Source organism: Monodon monoceros, unplaced genomic scaffold (assembly GCF_005190385.1).
Source record: "Monodon monoceros isolate NGI ecotype Baffin Bay Population unplaced genomic scaffold, NGI_Narwhal_1 Super_Scaffold_21, whole genome shotgun sequence".
Taxonomy (NCBI): domain Eukaryota; kingdom Metazoa; phylum Chordata; class Mammalia; order Artiodactyla; family Monodontidae; genus Monodon; species Monodon monoceros.
In genome coordinates, this window is record NW_021703778.1 from 129,910,158 (window position 1) to 129,929,057 (window position 18,900).

Below are 18,900 nucleotides of genomic sequence, written 5' to 3' on the forward strand. Positions count from 1 at the left end.
AAGATAAATGATGTTCTTTATCCTGAAGAGAGTTTTTATGTTAAATTTTGATATAAACCTCACTAAGATTTGCTGTTTCCCTTCTGTTACTTAATGAGTGGGTGTTTTCACATAATCTACATGTACATGGAATTGAATTTGTGTAATTATTAGAAAGATTGGAAGTAAACAGAGCTAAGTGCTATAAGAAGTCTATGATACATATTCCTCTTGTAAGTTTGAAGTATATAAAATGTTCATTTTTTTATGATTATTTCATTTGTTTTTTGATATATAAGTGGAGGGGAACCCTGAATTTCCATTCTGACTGATATCGTCTATTAGATTATCTTTTAATTAAATACATTACTTAATGTGTAATATAGTTTCCTTTTTATTTATTTATTTATTGAAAAAATTTTTTTTTTTGCGGTACGTGGGCCTCTCACTGTTTGGGCCTCTCCCGTTGCGGAGCACAGGCTCCGGACGCGCAGGCTCAGCGGCCATGGCTTACGGGCCCAGCCGCTCCGCAGCATGTGGGATCTTCCCGGACCAGGGCACGAACCCGTGTCCCCTGCATCAGCAGGTGGACTCTCAACCACTGCGCCACCAGGGAAGCCCATAGTTTCCTTTTTATAAAATAATTATATTTACCTGAGGTATTTCATATGGAGCACTGGCTCTACATGTTTGTTTATCATAATAGGTTTGGACCATGTGGAATAAATGAGAGACTTGCTTCCCATTTTTTACTGAAAACCCATGGTTCAAAGAGAAATGAACAGCTTCATGGAAGCATATGTGGTATTTATACTCAGTCTTAGCAACAGATCACCTCTGTTAACGTTTTTATAAAAAAGTTCCTGTTGTTCTTTCTGAGGCAGTGCCACGGAAAAAGTTTGTGAGACTGTGCCAATTCAGATTGTCTTGGATTAGCGAGGGAATGGTTAGGTGAGAAAATATCAAACACCAGGGAAACAGGAAAGAATAATACACAGTGGCCAAGTTTTAGGCTAGAAAAAGGGAAATAAAGTGAAAGTTTTAGGAAGGAAAGGACGCTTGATAGGGTAAACAAAGGAAATCAGCCTTACAAAGATTCTGAGAGAAGGAGGAAGTGAAATGGCCACAGAATCTTGGAAGGTCAAGGAAGTATGAGAAATGTTTTATAGTCCCAAACTATTCGGAGGGGAGGACACCAAGACAGATGTTTTTAAGCATGTGATGATGCCAAAAATATTCTGCTATTATAGACACGGTCTTTATGATTTTGTCTGTATGTTGATATTTATCTTTCCTTTCTCTGGCTCTGTACCTTTTTACGTTTACTTTTTTTTAATCCAAATTTTATATTAATACAATGGCTTTAGAGATTTGAAAAAAATTTATAGAAATCTTCCGTTACACCGGCTTCATGTTACAATGGAATATGAACTATATCCTCCACTAGCTACTATTAGAAGATCGTGGCTCTTCCAGACTCATTAGCCACCTCCATCTGCTCCAGTTTTAGGCTTTTTCTATTTTACCTTTATACCTAGATTTTATCTGACGTTATTTGGATTATAAGTCTTTTGGAAGCTGTCTGTCTAAATCTGTTTTTAAAAAAATCGCTGAGAGTAGTATAGTAGGGACAATTGGGTTTTGGTCTTTTTTAAAAAAATAAATTTATTTATTTAATTTTGGCTGTGTTGGGTCTTTGCTGCTGAGCGCGGGCTTTCTCTAGTTGTAGCGAGCGGGGGCTGCTCTTCGTTGTGGTGCGCGGGCTTCTCATTGCGGTGGCTTCTCTTGTTGTGGAGCACGGACTCTAGGCGTGCAGGCTTCAGTAGTTGTGGCTCGTGGGCTCTAGAGCACAGGCTCAGTAGCTGTGGTGCACGGGCTTAGTTGCTCTGTGGCATGTGGGATCTTCCCGGACCAGGGCTCGAACCTATGTCCCCTGCACTGGCAGGTGGATTCTTAACCACTGTGCCATCAGGGAAGTCCCAGGTTTTGGTCTTATAACCTGTAAAAAAAAAAATACATCCTCAGGGCCTCCGTTTCCTCATTTATAAAATGAGTTAGCTATGGGCAGAAGCCATGTTAAATCAGGAAAGATACTTTGGTTATAAGCAACAGACATGATTCTGGCTAAAACAAACAAAGCAAACATGGAGACATTATTAAAGGTTAGGGTAGGCACAGCTCTCAGAATCGGGGGAAAATTGAGTAACCAGGTTTTGTGAGAGAAGAGAACCAGAGTATCCACAGGAGTTAACATAGATATTCTTTCCAGGGTGTTATAAAGTGGCTCCAACTACCTTCAATCACTTTGAAAGGTTTTTAATTTTCAGGAAAGAGAATCTGATAGGCCCGTACAGGGTCAGTCAACCATGTCCAAGGGAGATGAATGGACCAGGCATATTTATTGTGAGCTGATCACCTACCCCATATCGCCTTTCTCTTATTTATCTTGGTACCTGTATGTTGGGGGCCTTGTGCATAGTATGTCATCCTACCTGAACCTAGCACCTTAGTCACAAATCCCTCCCTCCTCCTGTTCCGCCTCAAGCTCCCATCCCCGGACCGTGTTGCCCGGCCGCTCCTGCTGCCACCTGCTCTGCTGGCCCCCTAGACAAAGTCTCTTAGGTATTTAACCTTTTCTTCAAATGCTCCTTCTACTACCTCACCTTAACTGAATCCTGGTTTTTCAGTAATATGTTCTTTTTCCATCTTTTCCAGTTCATGGCATTAGAAATGATTTCATTTTGTTTCCATTTCAGTCTCTTCTTTTGTAACCCTACGTTATTCATCTAAGCTGTCTCTTCCCCTGCCTCCTGCCCTCACTGACCTATAGATCACCCTTCTGCATGTTTCGCTGACTCTGTCCCCACCTTAGTCTCTGTGACTCCCCAGGCTGTATTCAACCGAGCATGAGCATCTGTGGTGCATACTGCTGTAACTCTTTCAATTTCAAGGACTGTCACTTCTGTTCCACATTTCCCACAGATACAGTGGACCTTATAGCCCATTGTCACTTGTAAGTTACCATGACCTCCAGTTCATTCTACTCGTGTACACATATACTCTCCTTATCAGATTTCATCAGAGCTTCCAGCCCTTTAGCCTGTCCTTATTTGCCACAGTTGTTAGCCCACTTGGCTCTTCCAGTTATGTGTTAACTTCACCCCAGACTCCCTTTCTCACCCTTCTTTGTGCATCCCTGGCTCTGGGCCCTTCCCAGGCCCTGCCGGATTGTTTTTCTCATCTTCCTTCTCTCTCACCCTATTTCCCATCAGAAGGCCAGGGTGTGTGGTAGTACTTGGCAGAGGCTGTTTGACTGGAACCAGCAGTGCTTTCCTGTGAAATCTGTGATTCTGCAGTATTGGTAATGAAAGGGTCATCTTTCACTGGAGGTGTGCAAGTGAGCTCTGGAAGGGTGGCGTAATTACCATTGTTAGAATTAGAGTGCTTGGCCTCTGACCATGCTTTTTCTTCCCTCTGCCCCAGTCAGTCCTTCTGCCCCACAGTCTGGGGGCAGACCAGGGAGACCCCTTTGCTGATGGCAGTGGCAGCTGGGAAATGGGCCCTCTTAGTCTTCCATGCGTCCCCGTGTCCAAGCTAAGTCAGATGAGGGTGGCAAGTATGTGCCACTGTTGTGTAATTGCTATTTGTGTAATCACGATTTGTGTAATCTTCATTTGTGTACATATTTGCTCTTGAAATAGTAATACTCAAAGATATTTCTTCTGTTATGTAAGGTGTTAAAAGAAAAACCTGAAGCCCTGTTTTGCTTTTAGCAGGTCTATTACATAGATATAGGGCATTTAGCAATTTATTCATCCACGTATATTTATCTAGTCCTTTTCTGTGGCCAGCCATCATCTAGGTATTGGATGTACTACAGGGACCAAAACATGTCTGCGTGGAGCTAATCGTCTCGTGAGTAGGCAAACAATAAGTAATCACGTGGATACACATTTATCTGAATATTTTGAAAAGCATGGTGTGGAAAAAGAATACGGTGCTATGAGAAGAGGAGGCACAGAGTTTAGTCTGGGTGGAAGGGGGAGGATCTCTGAGGAAGTGGCCTGTGAGCTGCGAGCTGAACGGTAAAGAGGAGTTAGCCAGGTGAGCAGGGAGGTCTAGAGCTCTTGGGGTCCTGCTTGGAGAATTTGGATTTTTTTCCAAGGGGAAACATTGAAGGGTGATTAGCAGAGGGAGTGGCAGAATATGACTGAGAATTTAAGTCGATTTATGCTTGTTCATTTACTGTTTAATGATGTGGGGCAACGATTTTGCTCTTATTTAATCAGTAAACAGTAGATGGTTGTGGTGGGGATGGTGATGCTGCCTGATAAGTAAATATTTTGCTGGTAACGTGGTTTAAATTTAGCAACATTACTGTGGAAAACTCTTCATCATGGTTTTCCCTTCTTAGATTGTGCTTTACTGAAATCTCCTTTTTTGGGTATTTTTACTTTTAAGAAGTAATTGAATATCACTTTGTTCCAGTTGGCATTATTTCAGAATGGAAAATATCAGTGGTCTAGGAGTGACAGTTCAGAGAAAAATTGGGGCTATTTAATGTAGTTGTTACAACCAGGACTGCTCTTAAGCTGTTCCCACTGGGATGGCTCGACTGCTTGACGAGATATTAAAACTCTTCCTTTTCAGTCAGTGAATAATGTAACAGTAACTGGGAGAAGTGGTAAAAACTAATAATACAAATTTCAGTGTGAACTCATTAGTTCAAGCTAATTTTGTAGACTTTAGTGGGGTCTTTTTGCAGCACTCACTGTCTGTCTGTCCAGCCTGGCTCTTAGAGACAGTGGTGGCATATCTCCACTGCACATTCATTGTGAAGCTGGAGCCTTCTGTTCTTGCAAAGAATCATCTGTTTATCATTATCCTCGATTTTAAAATTGCTACAGCTTTTTTTTTTCTTTTTTAACATCTTTATTGGAGTATAATTGCTTTACAATGGTGTGTTACTTTCTGCTGTATAACAAGGTGAATCAGTTATACATATACATGTGTCCCCATACCTCTTTCCTCTTGCATCTCCCTCCCTCCCACCCTCCCTATCCCACCCCTCTAGGTGGTCACAAAGCACCAAGTTGATCTTCTGTGCTATGCAGCTGCTTCCCACTAGCTATCTATTTTACGTTTGGTAGTGTATATATGTCCATGCCACTCTCTCACTTTGTCGCAGCTTACCCTTCCCCCTCCCCGTATCCTCAAGCCCATTCTCTACGTCTGCATCTTTATTGCTGTCCTGCCCCTAGGTTCTTCATGACCTTTTGTTTTTGTTCTTTAGATACCATATATATGTGTTCACATACGGTATTTGTTTTTCTCTTTCTGACTTACTTCACTCTGTATGACAGTCTCTAGGTCCATCCACCTCACTACAAATAACTCAGTTTCGTTCCCTTTTATGGCTGAGTAATATTCCATTGTATATATGTACCACATCTTCTTTATCCATTCATCTCTTGATGGACACTTCGGTTGCTTCCGTGTCCTGGCTATTGTAAATAGAGCTGCAATGAACATTTTGGTGCATGACTTGTTTTGAATAATGGTTTTCTCAGGGTGTATGCCCAGTAGTGGGATTGCTGGGTCGTATGGTAGTTCTACTTTTACTTTTTTTAAGGAACGTCCATACTGTTCTCCATAGTGCCTGTATCAATTTACATTCCCACTAACAATGCAAGAGGGTTTCCTTTTCTCCACACCTTCTCCAGCATTTATTGTTTGTACATTTTTTGATGATGGCCATTCTGATCGGTGTGAGATGATATCTCATTGTAGTTTTTGTTTTTTATTTTTATTTTTTTGTGGTACGCGTGCCTCTCACTGTTGTGGCCTCTCCCATTGCAGAGCACAGGCTTTGGACATGCAGTCTCAGCGGCCATGGCTCACGGGCCCAGCCGCTCCGCGGCATGTGGGATCTGCACGGACCGGGGCACAAACCCGCATCCCCTGCATCGGCAAGCGGACTCTCAACCACTGCGCCACGAGGGAAGCCCTCATTGTAGTTTTGATTTGCATTTCTCTAATGACTAATGATGTTGAGCATTCTTTCATGTGTCTGTTGGTAATCTGTATATCTTCTTTGGAGAAATGTCTATTGAGATCTTCTGCCCATTTTTGGATTGGGCTGTTTGTTTTCTAATATTAAGCTGCATGAGCTGCTTGTAAATTTTGGAGATTAATCCTTTGTCATTTGCTTCATTTGCAAATATTTTCTCCCATTCGGAGGGTTGTCTTTTCATCTTGTTTATGATTTCCTTTGCTGTGCAAAAGCTTTGAAGTTTCATTAGGTCCCATTTGTTTATTTTTGTTTTTATTTCCATTTCTCTAGGAGGTGGGTCAAAAAGGATCTTGATGTGATTTATGTCATAGAGTGTTCTGCCTATGTTTTCCTCTAAGAGTTTGGTGGTGTCTGGCCTTACATTTAGGTCGTTAGTTCATTTTGAGTTTCTTTTTGTGTATGGTGTGAGGGAGTGTTCTCATTTCATTCTTTTACATGTAGCTGTCCAGTTTTCCCAGCACTACTTATTGAAGGGGCTGTCTTTTCTCCACTGTATAATCTTACCTCCTTTATCAAAGATAAGGTGACCATATGTGTGTGGGTTTATCTCTGGGCTTTCTATCCTGTTCCACTGATCTGTATTTCTGTTTCTGTGCCAGTACCATACTGTCTTGATTACTGTAGCTTTGTAGTATAGTCTGATGTCCGGGAGCCTGATTCCTCCAGCTCCATTTTTCTTTCTCAAGTTTGCTTTGGCTGTTTGGGGTCTTTTGTGTTTCCATACAAATTGTGAAATTTTTTGTTCCAGTTCTGTGAAAAATGCCAGTGGTAGTTTGATAGGGATTGCATTGAATCTGTAGATTGCTTTGCGTAGTAGAGTCATTTTCACAATGTTGATTCTTTTAATCCAAGAACATGGTATATCTCTCCATCTATTTGTGTCATCTTTAATATCTTTCATCAGTGTCTTATAACTTTCGGCATGCAGGTCTTTTGTCTCTTTAGGTAGGTTTATTCCTAGACATTTTATTCTTTTTGTTGCAGTGGTAAATGGTAGTGTTTTCTTAATTTCACTTTCAGATTTTTCATCATTAGTGTATAGGAATGCAAGAGATTTCTGTGCATTACTTTTGTATCCTGCTACTTTACCAAATTTATTGATTATCTCTAGTAGTTTCCTGGTAGCGTCTTTAGGATTCTCTATGTATAATATCATGTCATCTGCAAACAGTGACAGCTTTACTTCTTCTTTACCAATTTGGTTTCCTTTTATTTCTTTTTCTTCTCTGATTGCTGTGGCTAAAACTTCCAACACTATGTTGAGTAATAGTGGTGAGAGTGGGCCACCTTGTCTTGTTCCTGATCTTAGTGGATGGTTTCAGTTTTTCACCATTGAGGACGATGTTGGCTGTGGGTTTGTCTTACATGGTCTTTATTATATTGAACAAAGTTCCCTCTATGCCTCCTTTCTGGAGGGTTTTTATCATAAGTGGGTGTTGAATTTTGTCGAAAGCTTTCTCTGCATCTATTGAGATGATCATATGATTTTTCTCCTTCAGTTTCTTAATGTGGTGTAAGACGTTGATTGATTTGTGAATATTGAAGAATCCTTGCATTTCTGGGATAAACCCCACTTGATCATAGTGTATGATCCTTTTAATATGCTGTTGGATTCTGTTTGCTAGTATTTTGTTGAGGATTTTTGCATCTATGTTCATCAGTGATATTGGCCTGTAGTTTTCTTTCTTTGTGACATCTTTGTCTGGTTTTGGTATCAGAGTGATGGTGGCCTCATAGAATGAGTTTGGGAGTGTTCCTCCCTCTGCTGTATTTTGGAAGACTTTGAGAAGGATAGGTGTTAGCTGTTCTCTCGATGTCTGATAGAATTCGCCTGTGAAGCCGTCTGGTCCTGGGCTTTTGTTTGTTGGAAGATTTTTAATCACAGTTTCAATTTCAGTGTTTGTGATTGGTCTGTTCATATTTTCTATTTCTTCCTGGTTCAGTCTTGGAAGTTTGTGCATTTCTAGGAATTTGTCCATTTCTTCCAGGTTGTCCATTTTATTGGCATAGAGTTGCTTGTAGTAATCTCTCATGATCTTTTGTATTTCTGGAGTGTCAGTTGTTACTTCTCCTTTATCATTTCTAATTCTATTGATTTGAGTCTTCTCCCTTTTTTTTTTGATGAGTCTGGCTAATGGTTTATCAATTTTGTTTATCTTCTCAAAGAAGCAGCTTTTAGTTTTATTGATCTTTGCTATCGTTTCATTGATTTCTTTTTCATTTATTTCTGATCTGATCTTTATGATTTCTTTCTTTCTGCTAACTTTGGGGTTTTTTGCTCTTTCTCAAATTGCTGTAGGTGTAAGGATAGGTTGTTTATTTGATATGTTTCTTGTTTCTTAAGGTAGGATTTGTATTGCTATAAACTTCCCTCTTAGAACTGCTTTTGCTGCATCCCATAGGTTTTGGGTCATCGTGTTTTCATTGTCATTTGTTTCTAGTTATTTTCTGATTTCCTCTTTGATTTTTTCAGTGATCTCTTGGTTATTAAGTAGTGTGTTGTTTATCCTCCATGTGTTTGTATTTCTTACAGATCTTTTCCTGTAATTGATATCTAGTCTCATAGCGTTGTGGTTGGAAGAGATACTTGGTACGATTTCAGTTTTCTTAAATTGACCAAGGCTTGATTTGTGACCCAAGATATGATCTATCCTGGAGAATGTTCCATGAGCACTTGAGAAGAATGTGTATTCTGTTGTTTTTGGATGGAATGTCCTCTAAATATCAATTAAGTCCATGTTGTTTAATGTATCATTTAAAGCTTGTATTTCCTTATTTATTTTCATTTTGGATGATCTGTCCATTGGTGAAAGTGGGGTGTTAAAAGTCCCCTACTATGATTGTGTTACTGCTGATTTCCCCTTTTATGGCTGTTAGTATTTGCCTTATGTATTGAGGTGCTCCTATGTTGGGTGCATAAATATTTACAATTGTTATATCCCCTTGTTGGATTGATCCCTTGATCATTATGTAGTGTCCTTCTCTGTCTCTTGTAATAGTCTTTGTTTTAAAGTCTATTTTGTATTATATGAGAATTGCTACTCCAGCTTTCTTTTGATTTCCATTTGCATGGAATATCTTTTTCTATCCCCTCACTTTCAGTCCGTATGTGTCCCTAGGTCTGAAGTGACTCTCTTGTAGACAGCATATATACGGGTCTTGTTTTTTTTATCCATTCAGCCAGTCTCTGTCTTTTGGTTGGAGCATTTAATCCATTTACATTTAAGGTAATTATCGACATGTATGTTCCTACTACCATTTTCTTAATTGTTTTGGGTTTATTATTGTAGGTCTTTTCCTTCTCTTGTGTTTCCTGCCTAGAGAAGTTCTTTTAGCATTTGTTGTAAAGCTGGTTTGGTGGTGCTGAATTCTCTTAGCTTTTGCTTGTCTGTAAAGGTCTTAATTTCTCCGTCAAATCTGAATGAAATCCTTGCTGGGTAGCAATATTGGTTGTAGGTTTTTCTCCTTCATCACTTTAACTATGTCCTGCCACTTCCTTCTGGCTTGCAGAGTTTCTGCTGAAAGATCAGCTGTTAACGTTATGAGGATTCCTTTATGTGTTATTTATTGTTTTTCCCTTGCTGCTTTTATTTATTTATTTATTTATTTATTTATTTATTTTTGCAGTACTCAGGCCTCTCACTGTTTTGGCCTCTCCCATTTCGGAGCACAGGCTCCAGACGCGCAGGCTCAGTGGCCATGGCTCACTGGCCTAGCCGCTCCGCGGCATGTGGGATCTTCCCAGACTGGGGCACGAACCCGTGTCCCCTGCATTGGCAGTCGGACTCTCAACCACTGCGCCACTAGGGAAGCCCACCTCTTGCTGCTTTTAATATTTGTTCTTTGTATTTAATTTTTGATAGTTTGATTAATATGTGTCTTGGTGTGTTTCTCCTTGGATTTATCCTGTATTGGACTCTCTGTGCTTCCTGGACTTGATTAACTGCTTCCTTTCCCATATTAGGGAAGTGTTCAACTATAATCTCTTCAAATATTGTCTCAGTCCCTTTCTTTTTCTCTTCTTCTTCTGGGACCCCTATATTTCGAATGTTGGTGCATTTAATGTTGTCCCAGAGGTCTCTGAGACCGTCCTCAATTCTTTTCATTCTTTTTCTTCATTCTGCTCTGCAGTAGTTATTTCCACTATTTTTTTCTTCTAGGTCCCTTATCCATTCTTCTGCCTCTGTCATTCTGCTATGGATCCCTTCTAGAGAATTTCTAGTTTCATTTATTTTGTTGTCTGTCACTGTTTGTTTGCTCTTTAGTTCTTCTGGTTCCTTCTTAAACGTTTATTGTATTTTCTCCATTCTATTTCCAAGATTTTGGATCATCTTTACTCTCATTATTCTGAATTCTTTTTCAGGTAGACCGCGTATTTCCTCTTCATTTGTTAGGTCTGGTGGGTTTTTGCCTTGCTCCTTCATCTGCTGTGTGTTTCTCTGTCTTCTCATTTTGCTTAACTTACTGTGTTTGGGGTCTCCTTTTCGCTGGCTGCAGGTTCGTAGTTCCTGTTGTTTTTGGTGTCTGATCCCAGTGGCTAAGGTTGGTTCAATGGGTTGTGTAGTCTTCCTGGTGGAGGCAACTCGTGCCTGTGTTCTGGTGGATAAGGCTGGATCTTGTCTTTCTGGTGGGCAGGTCCATGTCTGGTGGTGTGTTTTGTGGTGTCTGTGGCCTTATTACGATTTTAGGCAGCCTCTGTGCCAATGGATGGGGTTTGTTCCTGTCTTGCTAGTTCTTTGGCATAGCACTGTAGCTTGCTGGTCGTTAAGTGGAGCTGGGTCTTGGTGTTGAGATGGAGATCTCTGGGAGATTTTTGCCGTTTGCTCTTTCATGGAGCTGGGGGGTCTCTTGTGGACCAGTGTCCTGAAGTTGGCTCTCCCACCTCAGAGGCACAGCCCTGACGCCTGGGTGGGAAACCAAGAGACAGTCCTCCTCACAGCTCAGAATAAAAGGGAGGAAAAAAAGAAAGAAAGAAGATAAAATAAAATAAAAAATAATTATAAAGAAAAAAATTTTCTTAAGTAATAAAAAAATAGGACAGAGAGAACGCTAGGACAAATGGTGAAAGCAAAGCTATACAGACAAAATTACACACAGAAGCTTACACATATACACTCACAAAAAGAGAAAAAGGGAAAAAAATATATATATCGTTGTTCCCAAAGTCCACCTCCTCAATTTGGGATGATTCGTTTTCTATTCAGGTGTTCCACAGATGCGGGGTACATCCAGTTGATTGTGGAGATTTAATCCGCTGCTCCTGAGGCTCCTGGGAGAGATTTCCCTTTCTCTTCTTTGTTCGCACAGCTCCCAGGGTTCAGCTTTGGATTTGGACCCGCCTCTGCCTGTAGGTCGCCTGAGGGCGTCTGTTTTTCGCGCAGACAGGATGGGGTTAAAGGAGCCGCTGATTCGGGGGCCCTGGCTCACTCAGGCCGGGGGGAGGGAGGGGTGCGGATGCTGGGCGAGCCTGCGGCGGCAGAGGCCAGCGTAATGTTGCACCAGCCTGAGGCGCGCCGTGCGTTCTCCCAGGGAAGTTGTCCCTGGATCCCGGGACCCTGGCAGTGGCGGGCTGCACAGGCTCCCCGGAAGGGAGGTGTGGATAGTGATCTGTGCTCACACACAGGCTTCTTGGTGGCGACAGCAGCAGCCTTAGCATCTCATGCCTGTCTCTGGGGTCTTCACTGATAGCCGCGGCTGGCGCCTGTCTCTGGAGCTACTTTAAGCAACGCTCTTAATCCCCTGTCCTCGTGCACCAGGAAACAAAGAGGCAAGAAAAAGTCTCTTGCCTCTTCGGCAGCTCCAGACATTTTCCCAGACTACCTCCCGGCTAGCCGTGGCGCACTAGCCCCCTTCAGGCTGTGTTCACGCTGCCAACCCCAGTCCTCTCCCGGCATCTGACAGAAGCCCAAGCCTCAGCTCCCAGCCCCTGCCCGTCCTGGCGGGTGAGCAGACAAGCCTCTCAGGCTGGTGAGTGCCGGTCGGCACCGATCCTCTGTGCGGGAATCTCTCCGCTTTGCCCTCCGCATCCCCGTTGCTGTGCTCTCCTCCGTGACCCCGAAGCTTTCCCCCTCCGCCCCCCGCAGTCTCTGCCCGCGAAAGGGCCTCTAGTGTGTGGAAACCTTTCCTCCTTCACAGCTCCCTCCCAGAGGTGCAGGTCCCGTCCCTATTCTTTTGTCTCTGTTTTTTCTTTTGCCCTACCCAGGTACGTGGGGAGTTTCTTGCCTTTTGGGAGGTCTGAGGTCTTCTGTCAGCATTCAGTAGGTGTTCTGTAAGAGTTGTTCCTCATGTAGATGTACTTCTGATTTATTTTTGGGGAGGAAGGTGATCTCCTCGTCTTACTCTTCCACTGTCTTGAAGCTCCTCTCCTGCTACGGCTTTTAAATAGTTTTTATTTTGGCTTCTTTCGTTGTTACTACACTACAATTCTTGAGTTAGTAGTGCCTGGTGTTTTGATATTTACAAGTACAAGAATTAATTTTATTATTTTATTATAAATGAAGAGGCAGCAAAGTTTTATTCTTTTAGATATCATAAACGTGAATATTCTGAATCTGTCAGAGAAGATAAAAAAGGAATATTAGTAGAAAGTTGAAGTCCAGAATATCTCTTGATACTATACAGGAATACAAACCTAAAACAGATAATTTGTGTTTTTAGCATGAAACACAGTTTGATTATTTTGACAAAAAATATAAATATGAACAACTTACCTTTTTTTAAATTTATTTTTTACTGAAGTATAGTTGAATTACAGTCTTGTGTTCATTACTGCTGTACAACAAATGAACAACCTATCTTTATACCTCAAGAAGCTAGCAAAAGAATAAACTAAGCCCAAAGTTAGTAGAAACAGGAAATAATAAAGATCAGAGCAGAAATAAATGAATGAGACAAAATAGACGATAGAAAAGATTAATGAAACTAAGAGCTGTTTTTTTGAAATGTAAACAAAATACACAAACCTTTAGCTAGATTCAACAAGAAAAAGAGAGGGGACTCAAAATTAGAAATGAAAGAGATGTTACACCTGATACCACAGAAGTAAAAGGATCACAAGAGACTCGTATGAACGACCATACACCAGCAAGTTGGTCAACCTAGAAGAAATAAATTCCTAAAAGCATAAAACCTGCCAAGCCTGAATCATGGAGAAATAGAAAATCTGAACAGACCAATTACTAGTAAGGAGAATGGATCAGTAATCAAAAACCTCCCAACAAACAAAAGTCCAGGACCAGATGACTTATGGTGAATTCCACCAAATGTTTAAAGATGAATTAATACCAGTCCTTTTCAAATTCTTCCAAAAATGGAAGAGGAGGGGACATTTTCAAACTCATTTTATAAGGCCAGCATTACCCAAATACTGAAACCAGACAAGGACACTACAAGAAAAGGAAAATACATGCCAATATTCCTGATTAACATTGAAGCAAAAATCCTCAACAAAATTTTTTTTTAATAAAGGCAGTTTCATATAGAGAACTGACTGTACATTTGCCAGAGGTGCAGAAGGAGAAGTAGAGGTCCTGGAGGAGTAAAGAGGAAGAAGGAGTGATACCTAAGGATTAGAAGCTGCTAACATCCCTGAGTTGAAACCCATTACAGCATCTGTTGCAGTTCTATTGGAAACGCTATCTCAGTTGGTTCTGGATGCATCAAAAGGTGCTTTTTTTGTGTGTGATCTTTATCATATATCAAGTCTTCTTTTTTTTTTTAACTTTTTATCTTATATTGGAGTGGAAGGGTAGCGAGAGGGATAGTTAGGGAGTTTGGGATTGACATGTACACACTGCTATATTTAAAAGGGATAACCAACAAGGACGTACTGTATAGCACAGGGAACTCTACTCAATATCATGTAACAACCTAAATGGGAAAAGAATTTGAAAAAGAATAGATGCATGTATATGTATAACTGAATCACTTTGCTGTACACCTGAAACTAACACAACATTGTTGATCAACTATACTCCAATATAAAAAGTCAACAGAATTTTAACAAACCAAATTTAACAGTACATTAAAAGGATCATACACCATGATCAAGAGAGATTTATTCCAAGGATGCAAGGATGGTTCAACAACTGCAGATCAATCAGTGTGATACACCACATTAACAATATGAAGGATAAAATCCATATGTTCATCTCAATAAGTGCAAAAAAAGCATTTGACAAAAAATGCAACATCCATTTATGATTTTTTAAAAAACCCAACAAACTGAGTACAGAGGGAATGTACCTCAACATAATAAAGGCCATATATAATAAGCCCATAGCTTGTTCTATAAGATCAGGAGCAAGACAAGGATGCCCACTCTGGCCAATTTTATTCAATATAGTACTGGAAGTGAAGTCCTAGCCAGAGCAGTTAGGGGGAAAAAAAGAAAAAGAAAGAAAGGAAGGAAGGGAGGGAAGGAGGAAGGAAGGAAAGAAGGAAGGAAGAGGGAGGGAGGAAAGAAAGAAAAGAAAAGAAAGAGAGGGCATCCAAACTGGAAAGGAAGAAGTAAAATTGTCTCTATTTGCAGATGACTTGAAATTGCGTATAGAAAACCCTAGAGCTTCCACCAGAAAACTTTTAGAACTAAAATGAATTCAGTAAAGTTGTAGGGTACAAAAGTCAATGTACGAAATTCAGTAATGAATTATCAGAGTAATGAAGAAAAAAAATCTCATTTACAGTTGCATCAAAAAGAATAAAATACCTCAGAATAAATTTAACCAAGGAGGTGAAAACTCTATACGCTAAAAACAAAAGTCATTGATGAAAGAAATTGAAAAAGACACAAATAAAATAGAAAGATACTCTGTGCTCATGGATTGGAAGAATCAATACTGTTAAAATATTCATACTACCCAAAGCAATCTACAGATTCAATGCAATCTCTATGAAAATTTCAGTAGCATTTTTCACAAATACAGAACAAACTATCCTAAAATTTATATGGAATTACACAAGACCCCAAATAGCCAAAGCAACTGTAAGAAAGAACAACAAAACTGGAGGTATCACATTCCCTGATTTCAGACTATATTACAAAGTAATTACATAGTAATCAAAACAGTTTGGTATTGGCATAAAAACAGATACGTAGATCAATGTAACAGAATAGAGAACCCAGAAATAAACCCACACATATATGATCAATTTATGACAAAGGAGCCAAGAATACTGCATGGGGAAAAGATGGTCTCTTCAGTAAATGGTGTTGGAAAAATTGGACATTCACGTGCAAAAGAATGAAACCAGACCACATACACAAAAATCAACTCAATGGATTAAAGATTTGAATATAAGACCTGAAACCATAAAACTCCTAGAAGAAGACAGCTTTTTGACATTAGTCTTGGTGATAATTTCTTGGATTTGACACCCAAAACAAAGGCAATAAAAGCAAAAATAAACAAGTGGGTTTATACCAAACTTTAAGACTTTTACACAGCAAAGGAAACTATCAACAAAATGAAGAGGCAACCTACTAAGTGGGAGAAAATATTTGTAAATCATGTGTCTGATAAGGGGTTAATGTCCAAAATATATAAAGAACTCATATAACTCAATAGCAAAACAAACAAACCCAAACAATATGATTAAAAAATGGGCAAAAGATCTTAAAAGACATTTTTCCAAAGAAGATATCCAAATGGGCAATAGGCACATGAAAAGGTGCTCAGCATCATTAATCATCAGTGAAATGCATGTCAAAACCAGAGTGATGTCACCTCATGCCTGTTAGAATGGATATTATCATAAAGACAAGAAATAACAAGTATTTGAGGGTGTAGAGAGAAGGGAGCCCTTGTACCTTTTGGTGGGATTGCAAAATGGTGTAGCCACTGTGGAAAACAGTATGGAGATTTTTCAAATAACTAAAACTACAATTACCATATGATCCAGCAATCTAACTCCTCTCCTGCGTATGGAAAGGAAATGAAAACAAAATCTTGAAGAAATGTCTGCACTCCCAAGTTCATTGCAGCATTATTCACATTAGCCAAGATATGGGAACAACCTAAGTGTTCATCAACAGTTGAATGGATAAAGATGTGGCATATATGTATATACAGTGGAATATTGTTCAGCCATGAGAAGGAAGGACATCTTGCCATTTGTGACAACATGATGGGATCTTAAGGGTATTATGCTAAGTGAAATAAGTCAGATAGAGAAAGACAGATACTGTATATCACTTACATATGGAATTTAAAGAGCTGAACTCATAGAAACAGAGACTAGAATGGTGGTTACCAAGGGATGGGGGAAATGGGGAGATGTTAGTCAGTGTACAAACCCCCAGTTACAATTTGAATAAGTTCTGGGGATCTGATGTACAGCATGGTGATTATAGTTAATTATGCTGTTTTATATACTTGAAAATTGCTAAGAGAGTAGATCTCAAATGTTCTCACCACAAAAAAGAAGTGATAATTTTGTGACATGATGGAAGTGTCAGGTCTAAGGGTATGGTGGTTATAATTTTACAATATATAAAATATCAGATCAATATGTTGTATACCTTAAACTTACACAGTGTTATACGTCAAACATATCTCATTAAAGCTGGAAAAAATAAACATAAATCAGTTTTCAAAAAAAAATTAAGAAAATAACTTCCCAAAACATTTAATCAAAGAGTATTGCTAAAGCAAAGGAAAAAGTATTTATGAAATACCAACACAATATACTGTATAGTTTAAAGTAACTTTCTGACTTGAAGTATTTATTAAGACTTCAAAAAATAGTTTTTATACAAATGTATCATGGCAGTTAGAGTTATGGTTCTGATTGTTGTAAAACATATCTATTGAGATGAGAGAACAACTTTTTGGAAAACTTATAAATCAGGGCAATAAAATTTTAGCCATTGACAAAGCTCCAACCATTTCACATAGAAGTGGTTTAATAATTTACTTAAAATGCAGTATTCAGGACTTTGAAGATAGGTGATGGTTTTTGTTGATTTCATGGAGCTAAAAGGAACAACATCTGAAATATATTAAACTTGATTGTCATACTCAAGAAAAATGGTCTCAATGATAAATATTTACATGAAAACTTTATGAGTTTTGTACAGGTGGTGCAAGTATAGTGCTAAGGAGAAAAAAAGTCTGAAATTCTAGAAAAACTTCTGGATATTTTTATTTGAGGTTTTATTTGTTACTTTAGTTATCTCTGGATTACGGCATAAAAAGATAGAAACCAAATAAACCACTTAACAATTTTTCTTGATATTTTTATATTTGTGAGCTTATGTTATTTAATAACTGGTATTTATTTGATATACCTAAGAACTTGGCATTGAAATAACGAAATACAGTTGATCCTTGGACAACACAGGTTTAAACTGCATGGGTCCACTTATACGTGGATTTTGTTTTTTCAGTAGTCAGTACTGCAGTACTGCACAATCCACAGTTAGTTGAATCCCTGGATGCAGAGAAGTCATGTATATGGAGGGCTGACAATAAGATACTCAGATTTTTGACTGCATGGAAGGCCTGTTCCCCTAATCCCCATGATGTTCAAGGGTCAACTGTATTAGCCTTTGGATGGACAGCCTGGGTATTATTGATGCAAACTCAGTTTGGAAATCCTATAAAGACTTGCATATTGACTTTAATAGAAATTGTGAGATAGCATTTGAATAATTACATTTTTTAGAGATTTAGCTTCATTACATACTATTCTAACCATTCTTATTTCTTTGGTTTTATAAGAAAGAAAATTTCTGATTATTAAAATGGATAGATTTCTTTGACAAGTAATAGATAATAGAACATATAAAACAAAATACAGGAAGCTGTGGTGGAAAAGCAGAGAATATTAGAGAAACAAACAAATATGCAATAAAGTAAAATATTCCAAGAGAAAAATTATTAAATTATCCAACAAGTAACATGAAAATACCCTTATTTGATGATAGATCTGAAGAGTATAATTAACTTTTAATAACTTCTTTTTAATTTATTGGTTCTTAGAATTTGGCCAGTTGATTGTTTTCAAAGCACCATAGATCGAAGGTGAACAAAATTTTGTACAAGTAAGCTAGATAATTAAATATGACAGTTCAATAAGTGATTTTCATGATGGTGATAGAAATAGTGAGTATTATTAAGGCTAGAAAAAAATCTAATTTAATTGACTTTAGTTCAGCATGAGGTGTAATATAAGATTTACCAAGAACAATGTTATGTTATGGGGAAAATCTATATATCAAGACTCATCTTCTGTCTTTCAGTTAAATAGGGGATGTTACTGGAAGAGTTTGGTTTGTTATATTGAATCATAGCTCAGACATTACTTAGCTGTGACAGATATACGTCAAATAAAGGATCACACCAGTATTTTCTAACAATTAACAGATGAGTTAGAAATTATTAGCATGATTTGATGAATTGTTGGTGCTCTAACTTACAGTTTTATACTATGTGTAGTTCATATTTAGAGAATAAATGGGAATGTTAAAAATTTTTTGATTTATATGCTTAATAGTTTTTATTATAATTCTGATTGTTAAATATTGTCACTCCAGACATGGATAATTTTTTTAATACATCTGTGATTAGGTGATTATCTCATTTTATGTTTTACATGGTGTGAATTTTAACATCAGTAATTGGTTATTATTAACTGCGTAGTACATTTCTGTAAATTTTGACTCAGTACTTTTAATGATGTTTTTCTAAAGTTTTTGATAGTTGTTATTGCAAATAGTGTTAAGTGTAGCAACTTGTGAGTCGTTCTTCCTTTTCTTGTTTTTCTGGTTTAGCTTTGTTGTTCACAAAGTAAACAACAGTAGGCTTTCTTGTTTAAGTACCTTTTCTTTCAAATCACCTAAATAAAGT

The 18,900-nt window shown here is 38.6% G+C and overlaps 1 protein-coding gene across 1 annotated transcript in view; it reads left to right on the top strand.

Annotated features, from left to right (window-relative positions):
* The window catches only part of PELI2 (pellino E3 ubiquitin protein ligase family member 2), a 221,703-nt gene that overhangs the window by 61,290 nt on the left and 141,513 nt on the right, over positions 1-18,900 (top strand). The gene's annotated exons all lie outside the window — the stretch shown is intronic.